General features: G+C 44.4%; 1 pseudogene; it reads right to left on the bottom strand.

Moving 5' to 3' along the window:
• Positions 1–1,187: 1,187 nt before the first annotated feature.
• LOC148542647 (5S ribosomal RNA) lies at positions 1,188–1,306 on the bottom strand (annotated as a pseudogene).
• Between the last annotated feature and the right edge of the window lie 15,836 nt (positions 1,307–17,142).

Here is a 17,142-nt window from a genome sequence, read left to right as displayed (position 1 = left end):
CATATATTGAAATCACATAAATACATCTGTATATATAACTGATAGGTACTACAGTCCCCAGTGTGCAGAGAGTAAATACTGGACGAATCGCAGATATATTATGCACATCAACAGCTCGTCAGCTGGGGAGATGATGTTTGTAGCCAAAAGTATAAATAGTTCTGGATCTTTGTTTAGCAACTCGAATACAAAGTATCAGATGAATGGATAGCGTCTCTCCTACCTCATTTCCAACCAGTTCTTCAGTTGTCTTGGGTATGTACTCACCACACTCCTGTGTGGCTGTGATGTAGTGAAAGCCGTCCGATCTTCTGACTTCTACTCCTGTCCTCCGCCAGCGTCCTGGGATGTTCTGTCTTGCTTGGTGGGTATTGCCGGCGGTGAGCGTGCGCGCTGATCCTCGCCGGAAAGCTGGAGACGGGAGTCTGTGAAGCAAGTTGAGAGGGGGGGCATGGCCAACGTGTTTCACCCGCTTGTGCTTGTGCGGGCTTCGTCAGGGCTGTGTAAATGGTTATTGATGGGGAAGCCTTTTATTCAGATTGATAATTGGCTCCTCCTTAGGTACTTAAATCTTCTTTAGGTAATTAGTCCTTTTACCAGATCCCGATTATTGGTACATTCATTTGTATAAAAATGTGGATTGACCTAATTTTAGTTGTTTGATAATTAAAAAATTTAAAAATTTATAAATATATAGAAATGAGAGAGGTGCATAAATGGACAAACTATATAGGTAAATGTCAACCTGGTATTTTGCACAAATTTTAATAAAGCAGGGATTAGCAAACAACATGCATGAATGGAGTATATAGATGGATGAGTAAAAAAAATAAATATATATATATATATATATATATATATATATATATATAATCATATATATATATATGTGTACATGAAGGGACATAGGTGTGCTGATATTAGATATTTAGAAGGGATTAATTCATTCTAGCTTCCTCATTCTAAGATTAGTAATTTTATATAGATGAGTGGAAAATTGGATAAAAAATTCAAATAGTCGGGAGGTATATATAAAGATACACTATCTGAATTATCTGGATTTTTTCGGGTTTTTCTGGATTTCTCTGAATTCTATCAAGTTGGTCTTCTTTCTTGGTTTGTTGGTTTGTGTCTTCATGCCCCATATTATAGAGAAAAAGGGGGGGGGGTAACTGCATATTTGGATGTATCTACATAACCGGATATTCATGAGTGGTCTCCCTCCTCATTACTAGTCTGGCCCAACCCTGCTTAGCTTCCAAGTTCGGAAGTAGTTGGGTGTATCCAGGGTGGTGTATATGTAGGTATCGTCTACAGTCCCAATCTTTCTCCTGGGGATTCAGTCCTTCAGGAATTCTGATCATTCGAAATCTAAGTTGAGGCCTCTTGGTGTGAGGGTTTTCATTTTATAAATCCAGCGGGTTTCTTCTTGGGACATTAATTTCAGATAGTTTCCACCCCTCCATGTAGTTTTTACTTTCTTAATTGCCGTGAAGGTGAGAACACTTGGATCTCCATTATGTTTCTTGTTGACGTGATCAGATACACTGTGTGTATCTAATTTATGTTTAATATTTCTTATATGTTCACCTATCCATAAGTTTAATTTTCTAGCTGTCCGGCCTACATATTGTAGGCCGCAAGGACAGGTGATTAGATATATTACACCCTTTGTATCACAAGTCATTTGTTCTTTGATTTTAAAAATATCTCCAGTGGAATTAGATGTTATTTCCATTGTTGGGACGGTGCTTCTGTGTTTTATTGTTTTGCATGCCATGCATCTGTTACAGTGGTAGAATCCTGCATTTCTTTCGCCTAGCCAGGTACCTTCTTTGGGAATTTTTTCTTCTTTTTCTGGTGGAAAATGATTCTTTACCAGTTCTTGTTTTATGCTTTTTGCTTTTCTGTATGTAAATTGTGGTTTGTTCGGAATTAATCCCTGTAAATAATCGTCTCTCATGAGTAGATGCCAGTGTTTTTGAACAATTTTTTCTAAGAGTATATGTTGATCACTATATTGAGTAATGAATCTGAGACATGCTGTTTCTTCGGTTTTCTTTTTTTCCTTATATGTAAGGAGATTTCTTCTATCCGAGATTCTTGCTGTTTCCAAGGCTTTTTCAATGGTTTCTTTATTATATTTTTGGTCCACAAACTTTGTCTTTAAATTGAGAGCTTGTTCTTCAAAAGTCTCGATGTTAGAACATTTAGTAGCTATGCTATTATTGTTCATTGACACTGCCGGCCAGACCACAGTTTATCATCCACGTATTTGTGACTCTGCAGGTGGTTCACCTGCACTCCACAGGGGTGCTTTGTGGTCCAGAAAAGGGTGCTATGTTGTTCATCAAGAGGCTGCTTCCTTGTCTAGGGTGGGTGCTATGTCAATCCAGGGGTGCTCTTCCCCAGTGTAAAAAATATAAAAGTTAAAATTAATAATAATTATCTTTCCTCAAAAAATAAAAATAAAGATTTTTTTTTTAGTGTATGTGCTAGCTAGTAACTATGTTATTATTGTTCATTGACACTGCCGGCCAGACCACAGTTTATCATCCACATATTTGTGACTCTGCAGGTGGTCCATCCGCACTCCACCGGAGTGCTTTGTGGTCCAGAAAGGGGTGCTGTGTTGTACATCAAGGGGCTGCCAGGGGTGGTGGTCCAGGGGTGGTTTTCCCTAGTGTAAAAAAAATGTAAGTTAAGATTAATAATAATTATCTTTCCTCAAAAAATTAAAAAATATTTTAAAAATTTGTATTTGTGTGTGTGCTAGCTGTGCTATTACTGTTTGGTTACACTGCCAGCTATTGTTCACCCATGCTCTACCCTCCTCCCTCATAAATTTGCTTGGGGATCAAAAAATTAAATTAAATGTACTACCGATCAACCCTTCCTGTGCCTGCCTTCAACTACATACATACATATGTTTCCTTATGTGCCATGTTGGAAGTTGAACTGCCACGTGTTTGTGCCGCCCACTGATGCCGCTTAGCTTAGTCAGCCAGCTAACTTGGTGCAAATTTTGGGCCTAAACCAGATGAAAACAATATAGTGAGCTGTGAGGTGGTCAAAATTGACTGAAAATGAGTGGAAATTAATGTTATTGAGGTTAATAATACTGTAGGCACAAAAAAAGCCCAAATTATGTGATTTTAGTAGTTTTTATCAATTTTTAAAAAAAATACAGATCCAAAACCAAAACACGTAAGGGCGGTTTTGGAAAAACCAGATCCAGATCCAAAACATGAAGGAGATACAGGGCCTGATTCAGAGCCGGACGCTATGACAAGAGCGCTCGCTCTGAAACAGGGCTGTCCTACCTATTATTGGAGCGGCCTCCTGGCCGCTCGCATAGCTGTGGGGGACCACCCACAGCTTATGCGAGCGGCCAAAAAGATGGTTGTGATGGCCAAGACCATCGCGACCATCAGGCTTGCGACGAGACCCTGCGGTAGGGTCTCGCTGCTGCAAGCCCAGGAGTGCTTTTGGCTCTATCAGAGCCAAAAGCACTCCCATTGACATCACTAGTGATGTCAGTGGGGCCGGCCCCAGATGGTAGGAGTTCCCATGGGAACGCCTCCGTCTGGGCAGCAACGCCCCCTGCACGCCCACCAAAGGGGGCGTGCTGTCACTCACCATCGACAGCACGTCCCCTTTGGTGTGAGACCCATAGCGACGGTTTGGCCGTCGCTATTCGGGTCTCGCGCATGCGCATGACGGAGCTCCCTCCGTCGTGCGCATGCGCACTAGGGCACCATCGACCTGCTTGCGAGCGCTCAGCGCTCGCGAGCGGGTCTGAATCAGGCCCTCAGATCCAAAGCCAAAACACGGGCATCGGCGCACATCCTTACCTCATACATGTTGGTTATATTGTACTATGGGCCTAATTTATATTTGAGAATAGAGTAAGAAAGAGCAAGTAACTGTGCATCTTGCTAAAACCATGTTGCAGTGCAGTCGGGGTAGATGTAAAATGTGCAGAGAGATTTAGATTTGGGAAGGGTGTGTCCAAACTGACATCTACAGTAAATTGCAGTGTAAAAATAAAGCTGTACAGCATTTGTGATCTACATGCAGAAGCAGTCAGTATTTACCCCACATGCATAAAAAAGTTATGTATATGCACCCCTTACATTGCAGCATGGTTTGTCCAGATTCACAGTTGCTTGCTCTATCTTACTCTATTCCCAAATCTGAATCAGGCCCTATATGTATAAGCATTTGGTCTTCCCAGCCAGGCTGAGTAAGTCTCAGCTTACACAGCCTGGCCAAAAGAGCAAACCATCTTGACTGATGGTCACGATGGTTGCAATGTTGATCGAAAGCAACGCCTATGAATGCTGCACTCGGATCACAGATGCAGCAAGGAGGTGTCTATTCCCTACAGACACCTCCTGCTGCATTTGCATTTCAGTTGGACGGTATTACACAGCGGCTTCCTTGAAGCTGTAGTACCATCCATCTCCGAATCAGGCTCTATATTTCAACATCAACTGCCAAACTTCTTTATTCATATATATGTTTATTTTTTTTTCTTCTCCTCCAAGTACTCCAGACTTCTCAATTACCAAAGGACATCAACGGCGTTTAGCTTTTTAAAAACACAACTATCATCCATCAGGTTTCAGCTTCACTTGAAACTCAACGTCGATGTCTGTTGTTTTTGCAGCTCTAAAGTCCATCAGTTTTTATTTCAAAACCTATGGCAAATAGAAGTTAAAAACTGACATCTCAGCGCGGGCTGGTATTAGAATATAGCTGGAATAATGGTGTGGGTTTCCCTCTATACTTCCATAACTAGCACCGGACTGAACCAGCCGGGAATAATGCTATAGCAGGGAGACACACAGCACAGTGTCCCACTGCCATAACAATAACAGCCCCAAACTGGTCACCCCAGGGCTGAAGTTCCTTGGAAAGTCGGACCTCTGAAGAATACTAACCGTAGGTGGTGGGTGCGTGATTTATAGCAAAAGAATAGTTACTTATATTGTTTGTTACAGGCAGACTGCAAGTTACAGCAAGCAAGCCCCAGCATGTCGGCACTTGCGGAACAAAAAGTGACAGCATACCTGGACATTAAGAGCCTGCTGGCACCTGTAGTCCACCTGCAAAGAAAATATTAAACACAGCAGTGCACATTGACTTTTTTATTATTTTATTAAAAAAAAACAATTAAAAAAGAACAATTTTATACATACCAACCCCTTGGGTGGACGCCTCTTTTTTCCATGCAGGCCTCCATAGGTCTTAGTTAAATTTAAAAAATGCAAACAAGGCCACCTGACACGCACTGTACACTGTGTACAGTGCTTAAACCTAATGACAGCCCACTCACGGTCATTGCCTTTGAAATGAATGAGGAAGTGCTGATTGTCTAATGCTGCGTACACACGGTATGATGGCAATGATCAGACGATCATTGTCTGATCGTCCAGCATGTGTTGGATGTTCATCCAACACATGCAGAAACCCCTTAATGACTATAACGACCCGCGAACTAAGTTCGCGGGTCCCTACAGTACGGTACGTCCTGCACAGACGACGGTAGTTGGTCGATAACAACCACATGTGGCCACGCATCGACCATTGTATGGTCGTTTGCAGGGTCCAGAAACTGTCCTATCGTTATCGCTAAAATCTGACAGCTTATCGTACAGTGACCCTGATTCAGACTTGCTCGCTAAACTGCGATCGCTCACAGCTGGCCAATATTTGCATTCTGCGCATGCTTCGCAATGCGCGTACCACTGCGAAAGATCGGGAACTGCTCGCTCGCTGTGCCTGTTTGTTTCAACGGTGTGCATAATTAACAGGCAGCATCATTGTACACATCACCTGGTTGTATTTCACAATGAAATGATCACAGTGCTTGTGGCCAGGTATAGTCAACCTCAAGCGCTGAAAGCACCATTGAGCTCGATGTTTTCATGTACTTCCAGGAGATGACGTGCACAAGTGGACGTCTGCATACACAAAGTGATCGCTCGCTATGACATAGTATCTTCCTATTGGCCTACATGACCCTTGCCAGGGGTGCCAGCCGAAGTGGGGCACTGCCGTCATTAGTAAATCATCTCCGGTTGCCTGTCTTCTCTTACCAGTGTCCCGCAGTCAGCAGCAAATGATCTCTGGTCTGTATCCTATGCTCTGCTCTGTCTCTTACCAGTGTCCTCCGTCTACTGCTAATGTGTATCAAACTTCTTATATGTCCCTTTATATGAGAAACATTTAAAATTAGAGAGACTACATTTTTTTCCTAATATATCTCTTCCCCCACAATACCCACCATATACCAATCACCACTCACTGATTCCCATATGTCAATCAAGCAGGAAAAGAGTGCCACATCAATCACAAGGCTCTATTTGCAAGCTAATTTGCATATATGCAAATTATCTTGACCACACTGCATCTTGTTTGTTATGATGCCCTCTTTTCCTGTGTTGTTGACATACAAAAATTAATAAACTGTGCATTGAAAGTAGTGTTATTACTGAAAAAAAAAAAAAATATATATATATATATATATATATATATATATATATATTAGGGGTGTGCACCGGCCACTTTTCGTGTTTTGAGTTTTGGTTTTGGATCTGGATCTTTCTTCGTGTTTTGGATCTGGATTGGTTTTGCCAAAACCACCCTTCCGTGTTTTGGGTTCTTGGTTTTGTGTTTTGGATCTGTATTTTTTTGAAAAAAAGCATAAAAACAGCTAAAATCACAGAATGTGTAGGTTTTTCTGCTCCTATGCTATTATTAACCTCAATAACCTTAATTTCCACTAATTTTCAGTCTATTCTGAACACCTCACACCTCACAATAGTGTTTTTATGTCCAAAAGGTTACACCGAGGTAGCTGGATGACTATGCTAAGCGACACGAGTGGGCGGCACAAACACGTGACCCATCTAGGCGTGAAACTGCAGTGGCAGACAGGATGGCAGTTAGAAAAACTAGGCCCCAAACTGTACATAATGCAAAGAAAAAAAAGAGGTGCAAGATGGAATTGTCCTTGGGCCCTCCCACCCACCCTTATGTTGTATAAACAGGACATGCACACTTTAACAAACCAATCATTTCAGCGCCAGGGTCTGCCACACAACTGTGGCTGAAATGATTGGTTCGTTTGGGCCCCCACAAAACAAGCTGGCAATTAATCTGTCCCTGCACAAACTGGCTCTACGGAGGCAAGATTTCATCCTCATCCTCCTCATCCACCGATTCCTCACCCTCTTCAGTGTGTACATCCTCATCCTCACAGAGTATTAATTCGTCCCTGCTGGAACCACAGGTCCCTCTGTACGTTCTGGAGGCTGGTCTCCCTGGAAGAGTTGATTATTCATTTTATGAACATCATCTTATCCACATTTTGTGGAAGCAACCTCCTATGCCTTTCGCTGACAAGGTTCCCGGCTGCACTAAACACTCTTTCGGAGTACACACTGGAGGGGGGGCAACTCAGGTAAAATAGAGCCAGTTTGTACAGGGACCTCCAAAATGCTTCTTTTTCCTGCCAGTACAGGTACGGACTGTCTGACATGCCTACTTGGATGCTGTCACCGATGTAATCCTTTAACAGACAGACGCACGCTTGTCGCTGCTGCTTTGAGGATGCAAGTGCGGCTACAGCCCACACAATTCACAAAGACAGAAAAAAGAAGAAGAATATTTTTATTGTTTGTGTAGCACACTTTGAGGGTGTCACCACCCTTTAACAGACAGACGCACGCTTGTCACTGCTGCTTTAAGGATGCAGGTGCGGCTACAGCCCACACATTTCACAAATTCCGAAAAAAAAAGAACAATATTTTAATTGTTTGTGTAGCACACTTTGAGGGTGTCACCACCCTTTAACAGACAGACGCACGCTTGTCGCTGCTGCTTTGAGGATGCAAGTGCGGCTACATCGCACACAAGTCACAAACACATTAAAAAAATAGTTTTTTATTTTTTGGAGCACTTTGAGAGTTACACCACCCTTTAACAGACAGACGCACACTTGTCGCTGCTGCTTTAAGGATGCAGGTGCGGCTACAGCCCACACATTTCACAAAGACGAAAAAAAAAGAACAATATTTTAAATGTTTGTGTAGCAGCAACAGCACTAGGAGGAAGTGGTTCTTGATCTTTCCCTATTTTATTTTTATCTGAGAAAGTTTGGTCCTCCATTTATGTTATATTGATATATACGTGCGGCTAAAGCAAACACAAACACAGAAAATATTTTTTTCTTTTTGCTGGAGAGTAGTGCACTTTGTGGGTTACACCACCCTTTAAGAAATGAGCCAGCCGGCTCTTTACTTATGGGACACAGGCGCACGCTTGGCGCTGCTCCTTTGTTGATGCACGTGCAGCCACAGTGCACACAAGTCACAAACACAGAAAATATATATTTTTTTGGTTTGGAGTGTACTTTGGGGGTTACAGAACCCTTTAATGGTCAAGCCAGCCGGCCCTTTACTTATGACACATGCGCACGCTTGGCACTACTTTGTTGATGCACGTGCGGCTACTGCGCACACAATTCACAAACACAGAAAATAATTTTTTTTTTGGTTTGGACTGGAGTGTACTTTCGGGGGTTACAGCACCCTTTAACGGTCAAGCCAGCCGGCCCTTTACTTATGACACAGGCGCACACTTGGCACTACTTTGTTGATGCACGTGCGGCTACTGCGCACACAATTCACAAACAAAGAAAATATTTTTTTTTTGGTTTGGACTGGAGTGTACTTTGGGGGTTACAGCACCCTTTAATGGTCAAGCCAGCCGGCCCTTTACTTATGACACAGGCGCACGCTTGGCACTACTTTGTTGATGCACGTGCGGCTACTGCGCACACAATTCACAAACACAGAAAATTATTTTTTTTTTGGTTTGGACTGGAGTGTACTTTCGGGGGTTACAGCACCCTTTAACGGTCAAGCCAGCCGGCCCTTTACTTATGACACAGGCGCACGCTTGGCACTACTTTGTTGATGCACGTGCGGCTACTGCGCACACAATTCACAAACACAGAAAATAATTTTTTTTTTGGTTTGGACTGGAGTGTACTTTCGGGGGTTACAGCACCCTTTAACAGTCAAGCCAGCCGGCCCTTTACTTATGACACAGGCGCACGCTTGGCACTACTTTGTTGATGCACGTGCAGCTACTGCACACACAATTCACAAACACAGAAAATAATTTTTTTTTTGGTTTGGACTGGAGTGTACTTTCGGGGGTTACAGCACCCTTTAACGGTCAAGCCAGCCGGCCCTTTACTTATGACACAGGCGCACGCTTGGCACTACTTTGTTGATGCACGTGCGGCTACTGCGCACACAATTCACAAACACAGAAAATATTTTTTTTTTTGGTTTGGACTGGAGTGTACTTTCGGGGGTTACAGCACCCTTTAACGGTCAAGCCAGCCGGCCCTTTACTTATGACACAGGCGCACGCTTGGCACTACTTTGTTGATGCACGTGCGGCTACTGCGAACACAATTCACAAACACAGAAAATATTTTTTTTTTTGGTTTGGACTGGAGTGTACTTTCGGGGGTTACAGCACCCTTTAACGGTCAAGCCAGCTGGCCCTTTACTTATGACACAGGCGCACGCTTGGCACTACTTTGTTGATGCACTTTGCGGCTACTGCGCACACAATTCACAAACACAGAAAATAATTTTTTTTTTGGTATGGACTGGAGTGTACTTTCGGGGGTTACAGCACCCTTTAACGGTCAAGCCAGCCGGCCCTTTACTTATGACACAGGCGCACGCTTGGCACTACTTTGTTGATGCACATGCGGCTACTGCGCACACAATTCACAAACACAGAAAATAATTTTTTTTTTGGTTTGGACTGGAGTGTACTTTCGGGGGTTACAGCACCCTTTAACGGTCAAGCCAGCCGGCCCTTTACTTATGACACAGGCGCACGCTTGGCACTACTTTGTTGATGCACGTGCGGCTACTGCGCACACAATTCACAAACACAGAAAATATTTTTTTTTTTGGTTTGGACTGGAGTGTACTTTCGGGGGTTACAGCACCCTTTAATGGTCAAGCCAGCCGGCCCTTTACTTATGACACAGGCGCACGCTTGGCACTACTTTGTTGATGCACGTGCGGCTACTGCGAACACAATTCACAAACACAGAAAATATTTTTTTTTTTGGTTTGGACTGGAGTGTACTTTCGGGGGTTACAGCACCCTTTAACGGTCAAGCCAGCCGGCCCTTTACTTATGACACAGGCGCACGCTTGGCACTACTTTGTTGATGCATTATGCGGCTACTGCGCACACAATTCACAAACACAGAAAATAATTTTTTTTTTGGTATGGACTGGAGTGTACTTTCGGGGGTTACAGCACCCTTTAACGGTCAAGCCAGCCGGCCCTTTACTTATGACACAGGCGCACGCTTGGCACTACTTTGTTGATGCACATGCGGCTACTGCGCACACAATTCACAAACACAGAAAATAATTTTTTTTTTGGTTTGGACTGGAGTGTACTTTCGGGGGTTACAGCACCCTTTAACGGTCAAGCCAGCCGGCCCTTTACTTATGACACAGGCGCACGCTTGGCACTACTTTGTTGATGCATGTGCGGCTACTGCGCACACAATTCACAAACACAGAAAATATATTATTTTTTTAGCACTTGGGGGGAGCACCCCTGATGGACAGAGCACCCCCTGGACAACACTACAGCACCCCTTTAGGACTGGGACACTGCAGAGGACTTTGGAGTGGACACAGCCCCTATGGAGAACTGACTGCACAACACAGTCCAGCCAGCCCCTATGGACTTTGAAGTAGTGGACACAGCCACTATTATCAACAGCAGCACAGCACAACACAGCCAGCCCCTATGGACTTTGAAGCAGTGGACAACAGCAGCACTACACTACACTACACTACACAGCCCTAACTCCCACCCTCCCTCTTCACTGTCCACAGCCGAGTGAGAAAATGGCGCCGACGCGGGTACCTTATATAGGATGACGTTTTGCCTCGATTTCAGATCCGAGTCAGGCGGGAAAAGTCGAGCCTGATTCGGATCGGGGGGGTTCGGATTTCAGAAATCCGAACCCGCTCACCCCTAATATATATATATAAAAAAATTATATATATATATATATATATATATATATATAAAAAAATATCATACAAACTCGGCACTCACATGCTTTTCAAACTGCAACTCCTTTGAACATAGGGAATGTTGGTTCCAAAATATTGCAATAATTTGTTAAGCTGGCCACCGCTTCACGGTCATTCCCATCTAGCCAGTCCCTACACTGATTCTCAGATAAATGAACTTGATCTGCCATCTTGGCCTCAAGCTTGCATACATTTTAAATAGAAAACTGGGTCCTGACTTAAAGAGACAGGACCACACCCAGGGCTATCAGTTAATAAGCACCTGGAAAAAGAAAAAAAGTTTGTCTTACATTTGAAAAACAGGGTGCCCTAGCAAGTGTGACCACAAAATTTAAATAAACGACAGGCTCAATCCACGGCACTCGACCATCTGGGGTGCCCTTGGTATGTGACCACACCATCTACATAAAAAATATCATACAAACTCGGCACTCACATGCTTTTCAAACTGCAACTCCTTTGAACATAGGGAATGTTGGTTCCAAAATATTGCAATAATTTGTTAAGCTGGCCACCGCTTCTTTTATTTTTTATGTAGATGGTGTGGTCACATACCAAGGGCACCCCAGATGGTCGAGTGCCGTGGATTGAGCCTGTCATATATATATATATATATATATATATATATATATATTTGTCTCCCTATTTCTACAGGTGTGTAAATTGAACTACCCCCGGTGTGAGTATAGTAAATTTATCTTCTTTCAGTTTGAGGGATTTGTCATGAACTTTGTATGATATGGATACTTCCATTGGGGGAATAGGACTTGATCCTTAAGGACATCTTAATTCTTGTGTGGGTTGTTGGTTCAGTTGTCATCCTAGTGAGTTTTAAGGTGAAGTTGTTAAAAAGCATAATGCAGTATAGATAGCCCTATTTGAATATATGTAAATTACTTTACCCATAATGCATTTTGTTTGTTTTTGATGCTATGTTTTTAATCTTTTCCTGTGTTTTTTTGCATAAATAAATTAATAAATAGTGGGTTGCAATAGAGTAAGTATATTCTCCCTATTTCTACAGGTGTGTTAATTAAACTACCCCCAGTGTGTGTTAGTTTTTTTTTCCAGTAAAAGCAGTCATTGGAGGGGGGTGCCAGTCCCTTGGTTTGCCAGGGGCGCTGTGACCCCTAGATACACCCCTGTGTGCTAATGCCTTGCCGTGCGATCACCTGAAATCCTGGGCGTGCGCTGGATTTGCCTAAGCTGGGAGTGAGCAATCGCATCTAGCGAGCAGGTCTGAATCAGGTCCCGTGTGTACACAGCATAAGAGCATGGATACTTTTTTTTTAACTTTCAATCGAATCTTTATTAGTTCTTTAATATCATAATAATTAGATTTTTACTTTATAATCTAGTGATTTAGTCTGGACATTTATGTAATGTATATAAAGCATAGAGTTGAACATAGAAAGCTGACTGTCCAAATGATAACATCACATTTCACTTAATTATAGATTAGGCTTATAAATAGTGGTTATAATTGAGAACTTATAGATCAATTTATAATAATCTTTATTGGAAATCTAGACACAATTATATTTAATATTTGATTTATATTATGCAAAATGTATTGAATGCAATGACTTGACTTGTTCTATCCTCTGTAGACTAGAGCAGTGATTCCCAAACTCACTCCTCAGGGAGCATATCAGTGCATGGTTTCCATTGTCTCTAGTTGGTTCACAGGTATATTCATTACTGCCTGGCACATTTTAAAAGATACACAGGTGGAGCTAATTAGCCCTGGATCCCTGTCAGCGGCAGTGAGGATCAAGGTTAGATCAGTCATGCAGCACTGCTGCTGCACGTCAGTCAGGTGCCTTTGTCTGCCTCACTACCTTCATCCCTGTGATCACCGCACCCCCCTAGCTTCATTCCCAAAGCCCCCGACCCCCCCCCATGCGATCACTGCCCTCTGCGATAACGGCAGCCCAAACTCCCACCTGCAATCACAGCCCTTACGATCGCAGCACCCCACCGCGATTGCCCCCCCACAATTGCAGGCCCCCCTCTATAACTACACCCCCGCGATGAATGAGCAGCAGTTGGGAAAGCACAGACACATTATTGGGGAAGAATCAGTAAGGGTTTAGGGGGTGGAATACATGATGGTAGCAGAAAAAGTAATTACAGGAGGGATACCTTACTCATATTTGGCCACAACTGTATAGGGTGCAAGTCAAATGAATGAGGTTATTTTGTTCTGGTCGCGGCCCCCCAACCCTGCCCACCTTGCAGCTGGGACTATGCATGTCCCCCTCATGCAGCTGGCACTGTGCACATCTCCCTCCCACCAATAAGTAAATCTGGCATTGTGCACTGTGCACCCCCCAGTACAGCTGGCACTGTGCACAGGAGGGTGCCTGAGCCCAGGATCTTACCACTACAGGACTGTCTTTCAGGTACCCACCCAGCTCTATCTCTGACATGTAGTTGGGGGTATCCTCCTGCTGCCCCGCTCCCTCAGGTGGCATAGCTGCAGTATGTGTGTGTCTATTATATATCTGTGTGTATATATAGATAATTATATATATATATATATATATATATATATATATATATATATTAGGGGTGTGCATCGGCCACTTTTTGTGTTTTGGATCTGGATATTTCTTCGTGTTTTGGATCTGGATTGGTTTTGCCAATACCACCCTTCCGTGTTTTGGGTTCTGGGTTTTGTGTTTTGGATCTGTATTTTTCTTAAAAAAAAGCATAAAAACAGCTAAAATCACAGAATTTGTGTGTTTTTCTGCTCCTATGCTATTATTATCCTCAATAACCTTAATTTCCACTCATTTCCAGTCTATTCTGAACACCTCACACCTCACACCTCACAATAGTGTTTTTATATCCAAAAGGTTGCACCGAGGTAGCTGGATGACTATGCTAAGAGATACAAGTGGGCGGCACAAACACGTGGTCCATCTAGGAGTGACACTGCAGTGGCATACAGGATGGCAGTTTGAAAAACTAGGCCCCAAACAGTACATAATTCAAAGAAAAAAAAGAGGTGCAAGATGGAATTGTCCTTGGGCCCTCCCACCCACCCTTATGTTGTATAAACAGGACATGCACACTTTAACAAACCAATCATTTCAGCGCCAGGGTCTGCCACACGACTGTGGCTGAAATGATTGGTTCGTTTGGGCCCCCACAAAACAAGCTGGCAATTAATCTGTCCCTGCACAAACTGGCTCTACGGAGGCAAGATGTCGTCCTCATCCTCCTCATCCACCGATTCCTCACCCTCTTCAGTGTTGTGTACATCCTCATCCTCACAGAGTATTAATTCGTCCCTGCTGGAATCCACAACCACAGGTCCCTCTGTACTTTCTGGAGGCTGGTCTTCCTGGAAGAGTTGATAATTCATTTTATGAACATCATCTTCTCCACATTTTGTGGAAGCAACCTCCTACGCCTTTCACTGACAAGGTTCCCGGCTGCACTAAACACTCTTTCGGAGTACACACTGGAGGGGGGGCAACTCAGATAAAATAGAGCCAGTTTGTACAGGGACCTCCAAATTGCTTCTTTTTCCTGCCAGTACAGGTACGGACTGTCTGACATGCCTACTTGGATGCTGTCACCGATGTAATCCTTTAACATACAGACGCACGCTTGTCGCTGCTGCTTAAAGGATGCAGGTGCGGCTACAGCCCACACATTTCACAAAGACAGAAAAAAAAAGAAGAATTTTTTTATTGTTTGTGGAGCGCACTTTGAGGGTTACACCACCCTTTAACAGACAGACACACGCTTGTCGCTGCTGCTGTGAGGACAGTATCATATGCAGTGACAGTAGACTTGTCAGAAATTGTTGGCACGTCCTTCAGTCCGGACCAGACGTCCAAACCGGCCCTTTACTTATGACACAGGCGCACACTTGGCACTACTTTGTTGATGCATGTGCGGCTACTGCGCACACAATTCACAAACACAGAAAATATTTTTTTATTTGGTTGGAGTGTACTTTGGGGGTTACAGCACCCTTTAACGGTCAAGCCAGCTGGCCCTTTACTTATGACACAGGTGCACGCTTGGCACTACTTTGTTGATTCACGTGCGGCTACTGCGCACACAATTCACAAACACAGAAAATATTTTGTTATTTGGTTGGAGTGTACTTTGGGGGTTACAGCACCCTTTATCGGTCAAGCCAGCTGGCACTTTACTTATGACACAGGTGCACGCTTGGCACTACTTTGTTGATGCACGTGCGGCTACTGTGCACACAATTCACAAACACAGAAAATATTTTTTTATTTGGTTTGGAGTGTACTTTGGGGGTTACAGCACCCTTTAACGGTCAAGCCAGCCAGCCCTTTACTTATGACACAGGCGCACGCTTGGCACTACTTTGTTGATGCACGTGCGGCTACTGCGCACACAATTCACAAACACAGAAAATATTTTTTTATTTAGTTTGGACTGGAGTGTACTTTCGGGGGTTACAGCACCCTTTAACGGTCAAGCCAGCCGGCCCTTTACTTATGACACAGGCGCACGCTTGGCACTACTTTGTTGATGCACGTGCGGCTACTGCGAACACAATTCACAAACACAGAAAATATTTTTTATTTGGTTTGGACTGGAGTGTACTTTGGGGGTTACAGCACCCTTTAACGGTCAAGCCAGCCGGCCCTTTACTTATGACACAGGCGCACGCTTGGCACTACTTTGTTGATGCACGTGCGGCTACTGCACACACAATTCACAAACACAGAAAATATTTTGTTATTTGGTTTGGAGTGTACTTTGGGGGTTACAGCACCCTTTAACGGTCAAGTCAACCTGCCCTTTACTTATGACACAGGCGCACGCTTGGCACTACTTTGTTGATGCACGTGCGGCTACTGCGCACACAATTCACAAACACAGAAAAAAAATATTTTTTTTAGCACTTAGGGGGAGCACCCCTGACGGACAGAGCACCCCCTGGACAACACTACAGCACCCCTTTAGGACTGGGACACTGCACAGGACTTTGGTGTGGACACAGCCCCTATGGACAACTGACTGCACAACACAGTCCAGCCAGCCCCTATGGACTTTGAAGTAGTGGACACAGCCCCTATTAACAACAGCATCACAGCACAACACAGCCAGCCCCTATGGACTTTGAAGTAGTGGACACAGCCCCTATGGACAACAGCAGCACAGCGCAGCACAGCACAGCACAACACTACTCTGCACTACACTACACTACACTACACAGCCCAGCCAGCCCTAACTCCCACCCTCCCTCTTCACTGTCCACAGCCGAGTGAGAAAATGGCGCCGACTCGGGTACCTTATATAGGATCCAAAACCCGCGAGACTCGGAAGGTGGGATGATGACGTTTTGCCTCGATTTCAGAATCCGAGTCAGGCGGGAAAAGTCGAGCCTGACTCGGATCTGCCTCGGATCGGGGGGGGCTTGGGGGGGTTCGGATTTCAGAAATCCGAACCCGCTCACCCCTAATAAATATATATATATATATATATACAATTGGTTTTGCCCACGGCCAGGGCCGCCATCTGGGGAGGATTGCCTGGTCTGGAGTCCTGGGCCCAGGCAGAGATGGGGGCCCGCACAGGGACGGACCTACCAGTCATGCAGCAGATGCCCCTGCCCCCTTGGGAGTAATGGCCTGCAGGTATTCCCTGGTACGTAGCAGATCCTTCTCACTGAGGATCCGCACCGCAGCGCCGGTCATCTGTCAGTGAACATAGCTTCCTTCCTTTACTTCCTGGTGGCTGGCCCCTCCCCCAGAGCAGCCACCTGACAATGAGCACAGAGCAGCTCAGACAGCATATGCCTGACTGAGCAGTGTGACTCACCAGTGTGCCTACATCGACTACTGTACTCTCTCCAAGTCTGACTCCTGCCCCTTGCAACAGATGGACATGAGCCGGAGGGCCTCTCAGGACACTGACAGTTAATTGGGGAGGGGAGGTGGGGGGCACCACTGAGAGACAGCGGGGCGGGGGTGGG

This window comes from Taudactylus pleione, unplaced genomic scaffold (assembly GCF_031769625.1).
Source record: "Taudactylus pleione unplaced genomic scaffold, aTauple2 ptg000010l, whole genome shotgun sequence".
Taxonomy (NCBI): domain Eukaryota; kingdom Metazoa; phylum Chordata; class Amphibia; order Anura; family Myobatrachidae; genus Taudactylus; species Taudactylus pleione.
Note: the sequence above shows the minus strand (reverse complement) of the source record. Positions and strands in the feature narration are given on the sequence as shown.